Source organism: Nelumbo lutea, chromosome 1 (genome assembly GCF_056320005.1).
Source record: "Nelumbo lutea isolate HS-2025 chromosome 1, American lotus-T2T, whole genome shotgun sequence".
Taxonomy (NCBI): domain Eukaryota; kingdom Viridiplantae; phylum Streptophyta; class Magnoliopsida; order Proteales; family Nelumbonaceae; genus Nelumbo; species Nelumbo lutea.
In genome coordinates, this window is record NC_142684.1 from 185,904,197 (window position 1) to 185,920,592 (window position 16,396).

A 16,396-nucleotide genomic window follows, 5' to 3' on the forward strand; every position below is an offset into this window, starting at 1 on the left:
TTTGTTTATTACATTTATTTTTCTTTAATATGATTAATAGTGTGCCCAAAAATTTTCTATAAGTGCTTCTAATTTTTTAATGGGCTTATTCTTGTTTTAAAACATTTATTGTTTAACTATAACATCATAAGTTGGCCCATGTAATAAATGGTTTAATTGCTTACATGACAGATGAATAATTTCATTTTGGGTTAGTTTTCTAACATGAATTTTATGTTGTTAAAAATATTGGATATAGATATAATCAATAGAATTTATTGGTCAAGAACATATTAAATGTAGATTTAATGAGAGAAAATGAGAATTGATACATTGAATACCGTGCTTAATGAGAGAATTGATTGAGGTGAATAGTAGTTCAAATCACATTTTCTACAAAGTGGGAATTTGAAACCAAGGATTAAAGTATCGGTATCGGATATCGTATCGGACAACTTGGATACGGATGCATATACAGATACGCTTGGGAAGTGCATGGATACGAATAAAAAATATGGAAATGCTTGGATACGCTAAGAAAATACACATAATTTCAAAAATTATATCATAACTTCAAGTTTAATGTCAAAACAAATATAAATAATGTATAAATACATAGGAATTGTATATTTTAATGGTATATCTGAAGAAATATATTAATATTGATAAAATGGGGTGCACGTGTATTATACAATTTTATTGATAATGCATCAATTTTTATTTTTATTAAAACCAAGGCACAAAATTTATGCTACCATTATATTTGAATTATTATATCAATTATTTTTATTTTACTATTTTCAATTTTTAACACCAACCAAAAAATAAACTAAAAATTAATTTGCAAATGTTCAATAAATAATACTTTCATTTTTGTAAACAATAAATATGTTTATAGAAAATGTAAACGAAAATATCAATTAATAATTTATAAAAATATCTAATCTTATTATCAATTCTATTAAAATTTTGAAGATGCATTGTTGGACAGTTTTTGTATGCCCTTAGCTTCAATCAGTTTTGATATACTTTTGATATTTAATGTAAATAAATGAAGTACATGTTTGATTCATGTTCTATGGTATACTTCTATGTGTCAGACCCTAAAACTGGACACTTAATGAGATTTGTGTTGGTTTTAAATGTTCACAGCCATTAGATTTATCCTGCCAAGGCTGACACTGGTGTGCTACCAACTATTGGGGTGGCTTGTCTCAGCCGCCAGGGTGAGAGTCAAGGCACATGTAGTGTAGGATTAATTGAACCCTTGAACTATATTGGATTTTCAGTATTGCCCTGGACCTCGGAGATTGATGAGCAAAACTGAAAAGTTACACCTGACCCCTAGACCCGATTATGGTATTACACTATGTGTCGGATTGGACTGTCTTTGATATGCCAATCAGTGAGATACTTAGTGGGGGTCAAAACTTGGGTATGTTGGGACAGTCTGAGAATTCATCTGAGTGGGTGATCATAGTGATGTGGTCAACTCCTTTGCCAGAAAAAGGTAATGACCGGGGATGCACTCTCTCTAATGAAAATCAAACTATCGGCAGTTGATTTCAATCGTTGGAATTTTGTTTTGCAAAATTTATATATATATATATATAATTATGGTTTTAAAATGTTTGCAAATGGTTTTAATTCCTGGGATCCATGTAAGTAGAGAGTGCAACACTGTTCCTTGTAGCCGAGGGAGAGGTCCTCTCTTGTCGGGCAGTGTTTGATCATTATGAGCTGAGAAGTTAAGTGTAAGGCCATTTGGGATAACACCTGATGGGCTAATTTTGCACCTGCCCACAGTCCCTGGGCTTTTATAAGATGGCTTGGCCCAGAGACCACTTAGTGTAAGTGTTGGGCCCATAGGGTCCATGTGATGGGCTCAGGGGGTTCACTAGGCTTTCTAGTGAATTCGGCCAGGCTTTGTAACAAAGGTTGGGCCGAACCCATGTGGCTGGTGTGTAGATCAATGCTTGGGTCCCATGCCATACAAACAAACCCAATTGGGCAACAGATTGGAAGACTTTTGAGCACATAACCTTATTGGGCCTAAAGCCCGTTTCGAACTGGGCTGATTTGATCAGTCATTATTAAGGAGCGGATATGAGATTAGGATGAGCCCAAAAGCTTATCTAATCTGTAAATAGGATTGAGAAGAGTCATAATCCAAATACAGATTTGGATAAGGGGCAACTCCTGATATGATCAGGAAATCCTTTCTTAATCATTAAGCAATTAGAGGAAACCGTAATCGAATTACAAGAATTCAAACCCTGGGGACAGAGAACACACACCTTGCAATTTTGTGTGATAGGATCTCAGAAACCCTAGAGAAGAAAAGCAGTTCGCCACCTTTTCTAGTTTTTCCCTCATGTTGTAGTTGCCACCATCAGTCACAATTCGTTTTCTCTGTTAGAGAAAGAGCAAGAAAAGTTCTTGATATCAGTCTTGGTTGAAAGGCTGATTTGGTTTGGTTCTCATTGTCATCCAAAGGATTCTTGTGAAGGATTCAGTGTGTAGGACGCACCCTACTGGTTATGTTCCATAGTTGCTGTGTCATCTTAAGCAGGAGTAGATCTTGGTTCCTTCTTTGTGCGTGAGCACCAATTTTGGGAGATATTATTTCTCTGGATCAGGTATAATTACTCAATTTTCTTTTTGGTTTAGATCTGGTTCGGTTCTGGTTCAAGTAGGATCCTTGAATCTTGATTCTAAAATTAGGGAATGCGATTCCCAATTGAAAGGTAGGCAGAAAATTTTTGAAATTCGCCCACCCATTCCGCATCTGTTTTGGCGTCCATACGATGGATTCTACCATCCCTTTCATGCATATCATATGAAAATTCATAAATTTTAATTACTAAAATAATTATTTCATTATTATTGATGTTGCGCGATTTGACTATATCCTGCTAGAGGATGATCTGACTTCTAGTCGAACGGTGAGCTAAGTGAATCTACAAGACAGGATCAGAGAACCTGGGGTAGCTAACCTGGCGAGGTTGCTCCAATGCTTAAGTTAGTAATCTGATGCGAGTTGAATTGAGGGCTTAGAAAGTTTAGAGAGCTAGAGAGTAGAAAAATCACGCGTACCTTGAGCCATTGGGGTTGGTGCCTTATATACTGAAGTAGTCGTGGAGCTCACGAAAGAGCTCTGGGATATCTAGGGTGTGGAGATAGAGTTCATTCCGCTTCCGAAGGAGCATTAGATAAGGCTTATCGTTCCACTTCCAACTCCGGTGGAATCGGTATGTGCCCTCATTGTAATCTCGAAAAAGCTAGGATCTATTAACTCATCGGTATGTGCCCTCTGGAGTTGGTTACGCGGGAATCAATTATGTGGCGATTCGAGTTGTTGGTCATGAACTGGTACTTCGGCTCCTTAGTTCTGAATTGGATTGAATGTCGAAGTGGTTCGATGCCGAGGTGAGCCTTATGTCGAGGTGGCCCTGCACCAACGTGATTGAATACTCGATCTCAAATGTTGCGAACTAGGCATGTCAGGCTGAGTTGTCATCTCTTGGTCAGGTTGTGTCCACGTGTTCCCTTTTCGCTAGGTCGGGCCAAATCACCCTTTATCAATTGCCCCCTCCCAGAGCCAGGGGTCTCGACCCGGTGTGGGGAGTTCATGACAAGTCCGGGTGGATTTGGCACGAGGTACATGCAGCTTGTTGGGCGAGTCATTGGTCGGACCTGTTCGGCCACCCTACTCAACCAGGAATAACCCAGGTCGCATCTAGTTTATGTGCGGATGTCAAAACACGTGCTAAACCACTTTCAACCTCGGGGGTGGCGCAACCAGTTTTCCTAGGAGTCGTTGGATCACTACGATCTCGACCGTTGATTCTCGGATACAACGGCTATAAATAGGGGGCAAGGGACTTATTTTCTTCGCCATAAGTCTGATAATTCGCATTCTGAGGTCATGTTCGAGCCCTTCAGCTAGGTGTCTTCCTGAGGTCGTCTTCCCTTCTTCAGTTCAGTTTATCTTTGGTGAGTCTTCCCTAGTTCTCCTTTTTGATTCCGTGTCTTTCCATGTCTAGCTTTAGTTTCGATAGCCTTTTAGATGGAAGCGGTGAATCCGCTGAAGCCGATGTGGGTATCTCGACTCAGGTCGGTCTTCGTCCCTGTCGAGGAGGTTACTTCGGGTCAGGATGCGGTCCACGGTCCTCCCGAGGTGGACTCACCCTGGGGGGAACGAGAGGCCTTTGGTGACTTGGATTCCACCTCACATCGAGGTCGGGTGCCATATAACTTTGTCCCATCGATGATGACGGCGAACAGGCTCCTGCCCCTAGTAGCCCGGTATAAGCTTCCAAACAACTTAGTTTACAGTATCCCCCTAGGTAACTTCCCTTGGGAGCACGGTCATGACAAAATCGTGATCTTCGAGGAACAACTCGTAGCTGGTCTTCATCTTCCACTTCACCCCTTGATAGTCGAGGTCATCAAGTTGTTCAACATAGCCATAGACCAGTTGCACCTGAACTCCATCCGTAATGTAGTAGGAACAATCTCCCTTTTCCACGACTTCAACCTTCCTCTCGACCTCAACATCTTCTCCTCCATTCTTTCTATTAAAAAGAACTCGTCCTGTGTTCTGCCCGAACACAGGCGAACTTACTACCTGTCACCACGTCTGGGCTGCAAACTCTTGCACGAGCTCTCGAACAAGGTCTTGGCCTGGAAAAGGCGTTACTTTGTGGTCCGCAACATTGAGGGGTGGCCTTTCCCGACCCATTGGAGGGCGGCCATCCAAGACCCCGGTGTCAAGTTGGACCTGAAAACAAGGGAAGCACTTCAATCTTGGGAGGAGCTCGGCTTGAAGTTTATGGACTATGTGACCGAGGAGAAGCTCGTGCAGGCCGGTCTGAGTCCTAGTAGGTCACCATTTGTTGCATTTCCTTTGTTTTATTACGATACTATTTCTGATAGTTCATTTTTGTTGCAGCTATCATGGACATCCCCATGACTGAACTCTTTGGGAGTATGAAGAAGGGAAAGAAGAAGCGGGCTTCAAAAAGAGCTCGCGTTGAGTCTCCGCCGGCTGTCGTTCCAGAACCTGAGCATCCATCTGTCGCCGAGCAACCTCCTTTGATTGACTTGGTTGAGGAGGAATTTGGGAAGCTCTCCCCGCCCTACGCACCCGAGGAGGCAATGTCTTCAGAGCCCGACCCTGCAGCTGCCGCTTCTTCAGGCAGCGATGACGCAACTCAGAGCATTCTAACTCTGAAATACGGCCTCCTCAAGAGCAAAAGCAGTGTATGTCGAGGAGGTTGCTGGCTGGGCCGAACTACCGGTTGCTCATCTCGGAGCCCGAGCGGCTACCCACTGCATGGTGATAAGTTTTTCGAATTATCTTCTTCGATCTTGTACTTAGTTTCTCATGTACTAACGCTTGTTCTCTTCTCTTGGCAAGTGAACTCCGCTATCCACCCCTTTACTTATCAGTCCGAGGTGAATTTGAAGCGGGCCCTCCCAAATGAGGAAAGGAGTCTTCCCACGAGGCTCACACCGAGCTTAACTTAGCTCGTAGCGAAAACAACCAACTAAAGAAGGATGCACGGGCTAAGAAAGAGCTGATCACGCTGCTGATGTCCGAGAAGAAGGAGCTTGCGGAGTGAGAGGTAGTGCTGAAGAGGGAGGTGGAGAACCTCGAGGCTCTTGTAAAGGAGTAGACTGAGATACTCCTTCAAGCAGTTGAGGAGGCCAAGGTTAAGACCATCAAGGAATACAAGATTTTGGCGGAGTACCAGAGGGAGATGGTCGAGGTGGGGACGTTGAGCTGTCAAAAGGGCTTCAAGCTTAGTAGGTGCTGACCCGACGTGAGTTCCCTCAGCTTGATCTTAGAGCCATAACTACCTCGAGGATCACAAAGGAAATGGCCACCGAAGCTACTGAAGATCCGAACTCCAAAGCAGAAAGCGACAATGACCTGCTCAATGAGACCGGTGTTGGTGAGAGCTACATGAAGATGGACCCTCCTGCCGAAGCCTCAGACAAGGGTGAGGAGCCCCGAGATAACTAGAAGCCTCCTGATCCTTTATACTGTATACCCTGAGCCTCCGAGCTCGATTCATAATGGAAGTTTATCTTTTTTTTTTGTACTCAAACTTTACATCAATGAAATATAAGCATTTTGACTCTCAGTGCAAAACTTTTTAAGTGTAAACAACTCCCGAACTGACGAACTAAACCAAATAGGAGTAAAAATGTGTAGATTACCCCGAACTGTCAAGCTAGTGAGCTAGACTACGAGTAGGGATAACCGAAGTAAAATTTCCCCAAGTGTAGATTACCCCGAACTTTCGAGCTAATGAGCTGGACTACGTGTAGGGGTAACTTCACATATTGTACACCGAGGTGGGCGGACATTGTAGGGTATATACCTGACTTGTCTGCACGCGGGCTACTCACTTAGGTGTTGGTTATCCCTTAGTGTCGAGTCGTCGGGCACGACCTTAAATGGGATCAACCTGTATTTATGTGCTGATGTGGGCTAGACGTTGTAGGGTTTGTACCCGAACTGTCTATGCCTTAGGCATGAGAACTGATTTGCCTATGCCGGAGAGGCAACTAGGACTTGTCTGCCTATGCTGAAGAGGTGACTAGGACTTGTTTACCTATGCCGAAGAGGCGACTAGGACTTATCCACCCATGCCGAAGAGGCGACTAGGACTTCTCTACCCATGCTGAAGAGGCGACTGAGACTTATCGTAGCGCTGAGGTCTTATATCAGCTCGACATCATGACCCTTAGGCTTCTGGAAGTGACTCGCAGTCCTCTCTCCAGTTGATGATGTTCCACGCTTGAGGTATTTGCTTCCCTTCCAGAGTCTCGAGCTCGTATGTACCTTCCCCATATACCTGTCTTACTCGGTACGGACCTTCCCAATTTGGTCCGAGCTTACCGACACCGGGCTCAGGTACCATAACCTTTCGAAGAACCAGGTCGCCGACGCAAAAGTGTCTCTTCTTGACCTGGGCGTTATAGTACCGAGCTACTCTCTTTTGGTAAGCTGCAGTTCGGATGTATTCTAGGTCTTGTACTTCTTCCACCAGGTCTGGGTTAATACGGTGCTCATCATCATTCGTCTCTTCGTCATAGGCTTCCAAGCGTAGTGTAGGCACCTCGATCTTTGCCGAAATCACCGCTTCCGTGCCGTAAGTAAGGTTAAAAGGAGTCTCACATGTGGCAGTCTTGATGGTGGTTCGGTACGCCTAGAGTACACTGACAGTTCGTCTACCCACAATCCTTTGGCTCGAGCTAAGCGAGCCTTCAGTCCGCGGAGTATTGCTCTGTTGGTGACTTCTGCTTTCCCATTTGCCTAGGGGTGTGCCACCGATGTTAAATTTTGTTGAATTCCCATTTCAGCACACCAATTCTGAAATTTTATATCCTCGAACTGCTTCCTATTATCAGAGGTGAGTACCCGAGGTAGCCCGAAGCGACACACTATGTTCTTTCAAAAGAAGTTTTGTACGTTGTGTGTTGTGATTGTTGCTAGATGTTCAACTTCCACCCACTTTGTGAAATAGTCTACTGCCACGGCCAGAAACTTCCTCTGTCCTGTTGTTGGCGGGAATGGGCCAAGTATGTTGATTCCCCCCTGTGCGAAGGGCCATGGGCTAGTGAGGTATTTCAGATCGGCAGCAGGTCGGTGATGGATGTTAGCGTGCCTCTAACACTTATCACACTTCTTGACGAGCTCAAGTGCGTCTGCCTTCATCGTGGACTAGTAATAGCCCTGCCCCCCAAGTGTCCACCGCACAAGCCTTCATGGGTGTCGCGGAGAAACGAACCCGACCTCTGAGGGTTGCAAACAACGCAAGTAGGGGAGCGTGAAGGATCTCCTGTACAACTGTCCTTCTATAATGACGTACTTAGCCGACTGGCGCTCTACCCTTCGGGCCGCATTGCATTCTACAGGGAGGGTCCCGTGAAGCAGATAACTTACGAGTGGATTAATCCAATTCGGCTCTGCTTGTGCTACAGGAGTGACCTCTCCTGCCCCCCCCCCCCGAGAATGCTAGGCCGAGTTAAGTCCTCTATGTACACGGTCCGCATGGTGTTGCTACTTGTGCTGGATAATCGGGATAAGGCACCGGCCTCAGCGTTCTCGGATCTCGGGATCTGTCTGATGAAGTAAGAGATGAAGCCGCGCAAGACCTCCATGACTTTGGCCAAATAAGCAGCAATGGTGGGGTTGCGGGCTTCATTCTTGCCGTTGACTTGGTTGACCATGAGTTGAGAGTCGTTGCATATGACGAGGTGTTTAGCTTTCACTTACTTTGCTAGAGTGAGCCCAACAACCAATGCTTCGTACTCTGCTTCGTTGTTCGATGCTGAGAACCCCAACCAGAGTGCGTATTCTAGCTTCACCCCACTTGAACCATATAGAATTATTCCCGCACCGCTTCCTTGTTGGTTGGACAATCCACCAATGTGGAGGATCCTGGGCTCCTCGTCCTAGGTTGGACCAGCGCTAACCAGGATTGGTGCCGTACTAGATGAAGCTTCCACCGTGTGCTCGAGCCCGACCAGCTCGGGAGTTGCAGTACTGAACGTACATTCTGCCACAAAATCGGCCAAGGCTTGGACTTTAATTGCCGTCTGAGGTTCATACCAGATGTCGTACTCGCTTAGTTCGATAGCCCACTTCGTCAATCTGCTAGACACCTCGAGCTTGAGCAAGATCTGTCTCAGAGGCTTGTTGGTGAGGATGACGATGGTGTGGGCTTGGAAGTACGGACGAAGCTTGCGAGCTGCTATGACTAGCACGTACGCCAGTTTCTCGATCTCCAAGTATCTCGTTTCAGCATCTTGTAAAACTTTGGTAACATAGTAGATGGGTCGTTGGACCTGATCTACCTCTTTGATCAGTACTGAGCTGACCACCTATTCATTCGCAGAGAGGTACAACTTTAAAATATCCCCTTCCCCAGGTCAGGTCAGAACCGAGGTACTAGCTAAGTATCTTTTTAGCTTGTCGAAGGCGAGCTGATACTCTACAATCCACTTGAAGTCTTTACTCTTTTTTATAGCTTTAAAGAAAGGTAGGCAGCGGTCTGCCGATTTGGATATAAAACGACTCAGAGAGGCTATCTGGCCATTCAACCTCTGAACCTATTTTAGTTCGTGGGGTGGTCATGTATCTAAGATGGCCTTTATTTTTTCCGGGATGGTTTCGATGCCACGTTGATTGACTATGTAGCCCAAAAATTTACCCGAGGTGACCTCGAAGACACACTTGTTGGGATTCAATTTCACATTATACTTTCGTAAAATTTTTAAAACACTTTGCAAATCGTCTAACAAAAATTTTGAAAATTGGGTCTTCACGACCATGTCATCTATATAGCATTCAACTTTATTGTCGATTAACGGCTCAAAAATTTTGTTTACAAGTCTTTGAAAGGTTGCTCCGACACTTTTTAATCCAAAGGGCATAACCTTGTAGCAATACAACCCGAGCTCAGTTATAAAGGTCATCTTTTCTTCATCAGTGGGGTCCATCCTAATCTGGTTGTAACCAGACTAGACATCCAGGAAGCTCAGCAACTCATGCCCTGAGGTCGCACCCATTAGGCGGTCGATCTTGGGTAATGGGAAACAGTCTTTTGGGCAGGCTCTATTCAGGTCGGTATAATCGACACATATGTGCCATTTGCCGTTGGCCTTTTTTACCATAACTGGGTTAGTTACCTAGCTCGGGTAATGGACTTCCCTGATGAAGTCTACTGCTAAGAGCTTCCCGACCTCTTCATCGACTATCCTCCAGCGTTCTGGGGCGAGGTTGTGCTTTTTCTGTCTAACTGGCCTAACTAAGGGGTCGGTATTTAACTTGTGAGTTAAAATCTTAGAGTCTATTGCGGGCATTTTTGCAGCGGACCAAGAAAATACATCTAAATTTTGAAGTAAAAAGCTTACTAGTTGAGAGCGAAGTGGCTCATCGATCGAAGCATCGATATGGAGGGTCTTATTTAGGTCATCGATCGAGACCGGGATGTGAACCATCTCTTCTGTTGGTGTAGCTCGCTCATTGGCATACTCCATTGGTCACTCGAGCTCGATGTCAGCCGCTACATAGCACTTGCGAAATTTGAGCTGGTCACCTCGCACAACCCCTACTCCATAGTCCATAGGAAACTTCATTGCCAGGTAGTAGGTGAATACTACCGCACGTAGGGCGTGCGTAATGGGCCGACCTACTATGGCATTGTAAGGAGAGGGAGTTGCGACCACTAGAAACGCGTGCTCGAACCTCACGATATTTGGCCACATGTCGACCTCTACAGGTATTGAAACTCGCCCTAGAGGTCTGACCTCTTCGCCGTTGAAGCCTACCAAGGGAGTATCTATCGGCTTTAGGTCCCTTTCTTGGAGCTGCAACTTGTCGAATGTATCCTTGAATAATATGTCTACCGAGCTACCCGAGTCCACCAGAATGCGCTTGACTTCGAAGTCGTTTAGCCTCAACTTTATCACAAGGGCATCGTCATGAGGATACTGGATCACGTGCGCATCATCCTTCGTGAAATAAATAGGGTCTTCAAGTCGGGGTCATTTCGGTAGGTTCTGCTGCTCGCTTTCTAGTTCGCAGGTTGAGGTTCGTCCTACTGCCGAAGTACATCCCGCGATGATGGACCCGCCAGTAATCATATTGATTACCCCGCGAATCAGTCTCTCTTCGGGCAACTGTCGTGGCAGCTGCTCGTTCTGCTTGTTACTGGACTCGGGAGCATTCCTTCTCTGGTCCCCCTGCCGATCTGCTGGCCGATTTGCCCGATTTCTTTCTTCTCTCTGTACAAAGCTTTTTAGGTACCCGCGGTTGTGGAGGTTTCTGCAGTTCTCCGTACTGTACTCGTGGTCTCTGTGGAAGTGATAGTAAACGTTCATGTTTTCTTGTTGCGGGGTCTCCTCTCAACCTAGGAGGCCACTTGACAAAGGAGGAGTCTTTGATGGCCATTAGGATTTCTCTGTACTTAGCGTTGAGAGGTGTGTAGCTGAAGGGATGTGAGATCCATCACATGGACACCCAAAACGTGTGGAATAGGGTGGGCGAATTTCAAAAATCTCTCCCTTCAACTAGGAATCGCATTCCCTATTTTAGAAAAATCATATTTTTCAAGGATCAATCTTGAACCATGAATCGAACCAGATTTGAAACGAAACAGTAGGAGAGGGATATATCTGATACAGAGAAATACTTTCTCAATGGAGGTGTTCACGCCCAAAGAAGATCACCAAAGACTGCTCTCACTGAAGATGACACAGTGGATGGAGGAGCAAAATCAGCAGGGTCCGTCCTACGAACCGAATTCTTCAGTAAGAATCCAACGGAGGCAGTGAGCACAACTTTCTATCAGCCTTTCAGCAAAGACTGATGTCAAGATCCAATCTTGATCACTCCTACAACGTTGGAGAACGAACTGGCAGTATGGTGGCGGCAGGAAGGGATCACAAGGAGAAGGCGCAGTCACACTGTGTATCCTTCTCTCTATAATTCAAGATCTGGTATCTCTGGAATTTCTAGGACGATCTGGATGGTTTTCCCCCTTCCTATTTTACAAGCTTAAAAAGATTTGCTCCTGACCCTATCAGGAGTTTCCTAATTCAGATCATTATCTGAATTTGGACTCTATTAAGTGATAAGGATAAGACCCTTATCTGCAGATTAGATCAGCCTTCTCCTGATCTTATCAGGAGGTTTCCAGATTTGTATTCAGATCTAGTCTCTCTGAGTGGATAGGGTAGGACTCTATCCTATCTGCTGATTTAATCCCAGATCTGCCCCATCTATTTAACTAATCAAATTAGGCAAGTTCAAAATGGGCTTCAGGCCCAATAAGTCTATGTGCTCAAAATTGCTTCCAAACTACTGTCCAGTTGGGCTTCTTTGTATGGCGTGGGACCAAAGCATTGATCTACACATCAGCCACATGGGTTCGGCCCAGCCTTTGTTACAAGGCCTAGCCAAATACACTGTTGTGGACAGTGCACCCCCTGAAATCCATCACATGGGTTTCTATTGGGCCCAACACTTACATTAAGTGGTCCCTAGGTCAAACCACCTTATAAAAACCAAGGGCCTTACACATAATGATCAAACACTGCCCGACAAGAGATGACCTCTCCCTCAGCTACAAGGAACAGTGTTGCACTCTGCTTATATGGATCCCGGGAATTAAAACCCTTTGCAAACATTTTAGAAATCGTAATATATATATATACTTTTATATCTCATATAAAATATATTTTGCAAAACAAATCTCAACGATTGAAATCGGCTACCGGTAGTCTTGGTTTCCATAAGAGAGAGTGCATCCCCAATCATTACCTTTGTCCGACAAAGGGGTTGATCCTGTCACTATGATTACCCACTCAGATGAATTCTCAGACTGTCCCAACATACCCAGGTTTTGACCCCCGCTAAGGATCTCACTGATTGGCATATCAAAGACATCCCAATCCGACACCTAGTGCAGTATCATAATCGAGTCTAGGGGTCAGGTGTAACTTTTCAGTTTTGCCCATTAATCTCCAAGGTCCAGAGCAATATTGGAAATCTAGTCTGGTTCAAAGATTTAATTAATCCTACACTACATGTGCCTTGGGTCTCACCCTGGCGGCTGAGACAGGCCACCCCAACCGACTTGGTAGCACATTAGTGTCAGCCTTATCAAGATAGGTCTCCCCAAACCGACCCACCGGTTGTGAACATTCTAAACTAACACGAGTCTCATTAAGTGTCCAGTTTAAGGGTATAACACAGAAACAAATCACAAGAACATGAATCAAATATACACTTTATTCATTTACAATAAACGTCAAAAGTACATCATTCTGATTGAAGCTAAGGGCATACAAAGACTGTCTAACAATGTAGTTTGTCCTTTCAATAGGTCGGGTCCTAGAGTGCCGACCTGACTTGCGAAATCGCGAAAGAGATCGACTCCTAGACTTGTTTCCTCCCCTGCTCGGGGACTTGCTCTTTCTTCTCTTGTGTCCGTCGTTACCTGTGTTGTCACTATCTCTTTTTCTTTTTTCCGCTGGGTAGTCTGTCTTTTGATTCATCTCTTCCTCCGTTCCTATGAACTGGTTGGTGAGCTTGAGGATTTCTGTGATGTCTTTAGGTCTGTTGGCCACCACATGCCATTTGAACTTTTTGTGAGTTATGCCTTTTTTGGCTACCGTGAGTCTCATGGCTAGGTCTAGGTCGAGGATCTGCAAGCAGGTGTCATTGAAGTGCTTGATGTAGCTTCTGATGGACTCCCCTTCTCTTTTAACTACGTTAAGCAAACTCTCCTGCAACCTCGGGCACTTCTTGCTGGTGATGAAGTGCGAGGTAAATAATTCCATGAACTGCGCCCAACTCTTGATTGATCCTGGTGCGAGGTTCCGGTTCCAAGTTTGAGCTACTCCCTTGAAGGTGGTGGAGAAAGCTATGCACATGCAGGACTTGTCAGTCCCAGCTAGGTGCATCTGGGACTGGAAGAAATCCACATGATCATTAGGATCAAAAGATTCATCATACTTATCCAAGGGAGGCATCTTGAAGTCCTTGGACATCGGGGTCGCCAAGAGCTCGGAAGACATAGGGGACAATCTGGAGAGTAGAGGAGCGGTCTTTGTAGCTACCGAGCTCGCCTCCTCTTTACCTTTCACTTGTTCTTGTTGGTTCGGTCTCGTGAACTGGCTGTTCTGTACCGAAGTTTGGCGTGCCTTGCGACGCCTCCGTTGCTGCTGCTTTATCGGCTCTGCATTGGTGCTGCTAACCTTGGTATGCTCTGGTACTGTTCTGCCACAAGGTAGCTCCTGGTTCCTTGTGGAATTCTGGGGCTAATTATCGTGGATGAAGGGGCCTTGCCTTGAGTTCTCACCCAGAACCCCGAACCGGTTCCCACATATGGCGCCAATTGATGTTGCGCCTACCACTGGAGGGAGTGGGGCATTCACCTGTGTGGTGTTCTGTAGCATGGTTTGTGTCGGGACCCCAACCGCAGTAAGCGGTATGGTGAACTGGCCAATGCACACTGAAGGAAGTTGAGGTTGCCCCCGAGAGACATTCATCTCACTGCTCTATCCAGCGTGATTGGAAGATGCCATTGATTTCAGTGGAGAGTTGTTGATTGTGAAGAAGGCTTTTTTATCGTCTTTCCATAGACAATGCCAATTGATGTTGCGCAATCTGACTACTCCCTGCTGGAGGATGATCTGGCTTCTAGTCGGATGGTGAGCTAAGTGAATCTGCAAGACAGGATTAGAAAACCCGAGGTGGCTAACCCGTCGAGGTCGCTCCGATGCTTAAGTCAGTAATCTGATGCGAGCTGAATTGAGAGCTTAGAAAGCTTAGAGAGTAGAAAAATCGTGTGCACCTTGAGCCATTGGGGTTGGTGCCTTTATATACTAAAGTAGCCGTGGAGCTCACGAAAGCACTCCGGGATATCCGGGGTGCCTTTATATACTGAAGTAGTGGGGTTGGTGCCTTTAATTATGGGCTTTAGGCCCATCTACTTCAAAGGCCCATGACTCAAGGTGTTGCATAGCCACTTTAGGCCCGATAATGTATGGTGTGGGACCCCACAATGATCTCACATAAACCCACATGGGTTTGACCCAACATTTGAAAGAGGCTAGGCCAAATTCACCACTCAAGGCACTGAGCCCTTGACCCAATCAACATTGGTCCAATTTGGGCCCAACATTTACACCTAAATGATCATTGGATTCAGTTACCCTATGAAGACCCAAAGATAATGGACTCATATAAGACAAAGCCCATCAAGTAATCAGCCCTGTAATGGTCTCTTACACTTAAGCTCTCGGCCCATAATGATTACAACACTACTCGATAGGAAATGGCCTCTCTCCCTGACTGCAAGGTGCAATGCCACATTCTCTACTCAGATGGATCTTGAGATTAAAACATTTTGCAAACATTTTTCATAAATTAGTAGTATATAACATATAAATACATTTTGCAAAACCAGATTTCAAACACAGGTGAAATCCACTGCCGACAATTTAGGTTTCCATCATAGAGAGTATAAAGCCTAACATTCACTTTGTTTGACAAAGGGGCCGATCATATTACTATGATCACCCACCCAAGTGAATTCTTAGATTGCCCCAACATATCCAAGTATTTGACCCTTAATGGATCTCACTAGTTGGTATATCAAAGATAGCCTAGTCGAATACTTAGTGTATTACCATAATCAAGTCTAGGGTTGTATATAACTTTTCAGTTTTGCCCATCTATCTCCAAGGTCCGAGGTGTAATTTGAAATTGGTTCTGGTTCAATGCTTCTAATAAACACTCATTAGCTATAGTTGGGGTCTAAACTTAGTAGCCGAGACAAGATGCTCCAACTCCTTGGCATCACATTAATGTCGGTCTTGTCAAAGATAAACTCCCCAAATCTATCCAATGACTAAAGAGCATTTTAAATTAACACGGGTCTATTAAGTGTCTAATTTAAAAGGTAATACACAAAATTATACTAATATCAACATGAAACAACAATGTACTTTATTCAATTACAAATAAATGTTTATGTACATTCTTATTAGAGCTAAGGGAATAAAGAGTCTAACAACCAACATCTCCTAAATCTATGAAAACCTTAGAAATGCCAATTAAAAGAATCAAATTCATAACTTTTCAATTATATGTTGTCTTGTTACCATTTGTGATGTATACATATATTGTGCATAAAATGTGAATTGCAAAACTTGAACCTTGATCATTAGCATAAAAACTAGGCTCAGTTTGGTAAAAATGCAAATATAAATATGTCAAGTGCAAAACCTTTTATATGGAATTTCTAAACCTTCTATTTGCACCGTACATATTCCTATTTACACTTCCCAAATTGAGCATAACTGACGGCATCCCTGACTAAGCTTAGGAAGAATGCAAATACAAATGTATTCAATGCCAACCCTTGTAAACCTTGTATTTGCACCCTTCCTAAACTGAGCCTGGGAAAGTGCACTTATAAATATGTTCGATGTAAAATCTTACGTTATTTCTAAACCATTGATGTGCACAATACATATTTGTATTTGTACTTTTCCCATATCCTCACCAGGAACCAACCTTGGTGTCCAAATCTGACCACTTTGAGCCATCAGACATCGAGCTAAAATTCAAATATTAGAAAAATCTATGCAAAGCGTGTTTTTGTTTCCTGGATCTGTAGGAAAATTGGTCAGAAAAAAAAGAAATACTATTAAAGCTAAGTTTGGAAATGCTTAAAAAGAAGTGTTTACTTTGTCCTAAGCCACACCAAGTGATTATTCCTAAGAATAAGGAATTGGACTTATTTTTAAGTGCTTACTTCTTTTCTGGCCTTTCTTAGCCCGCCTGGTTGGAAATAAGTGATTTTTCAGCAAACGATAAAGCACT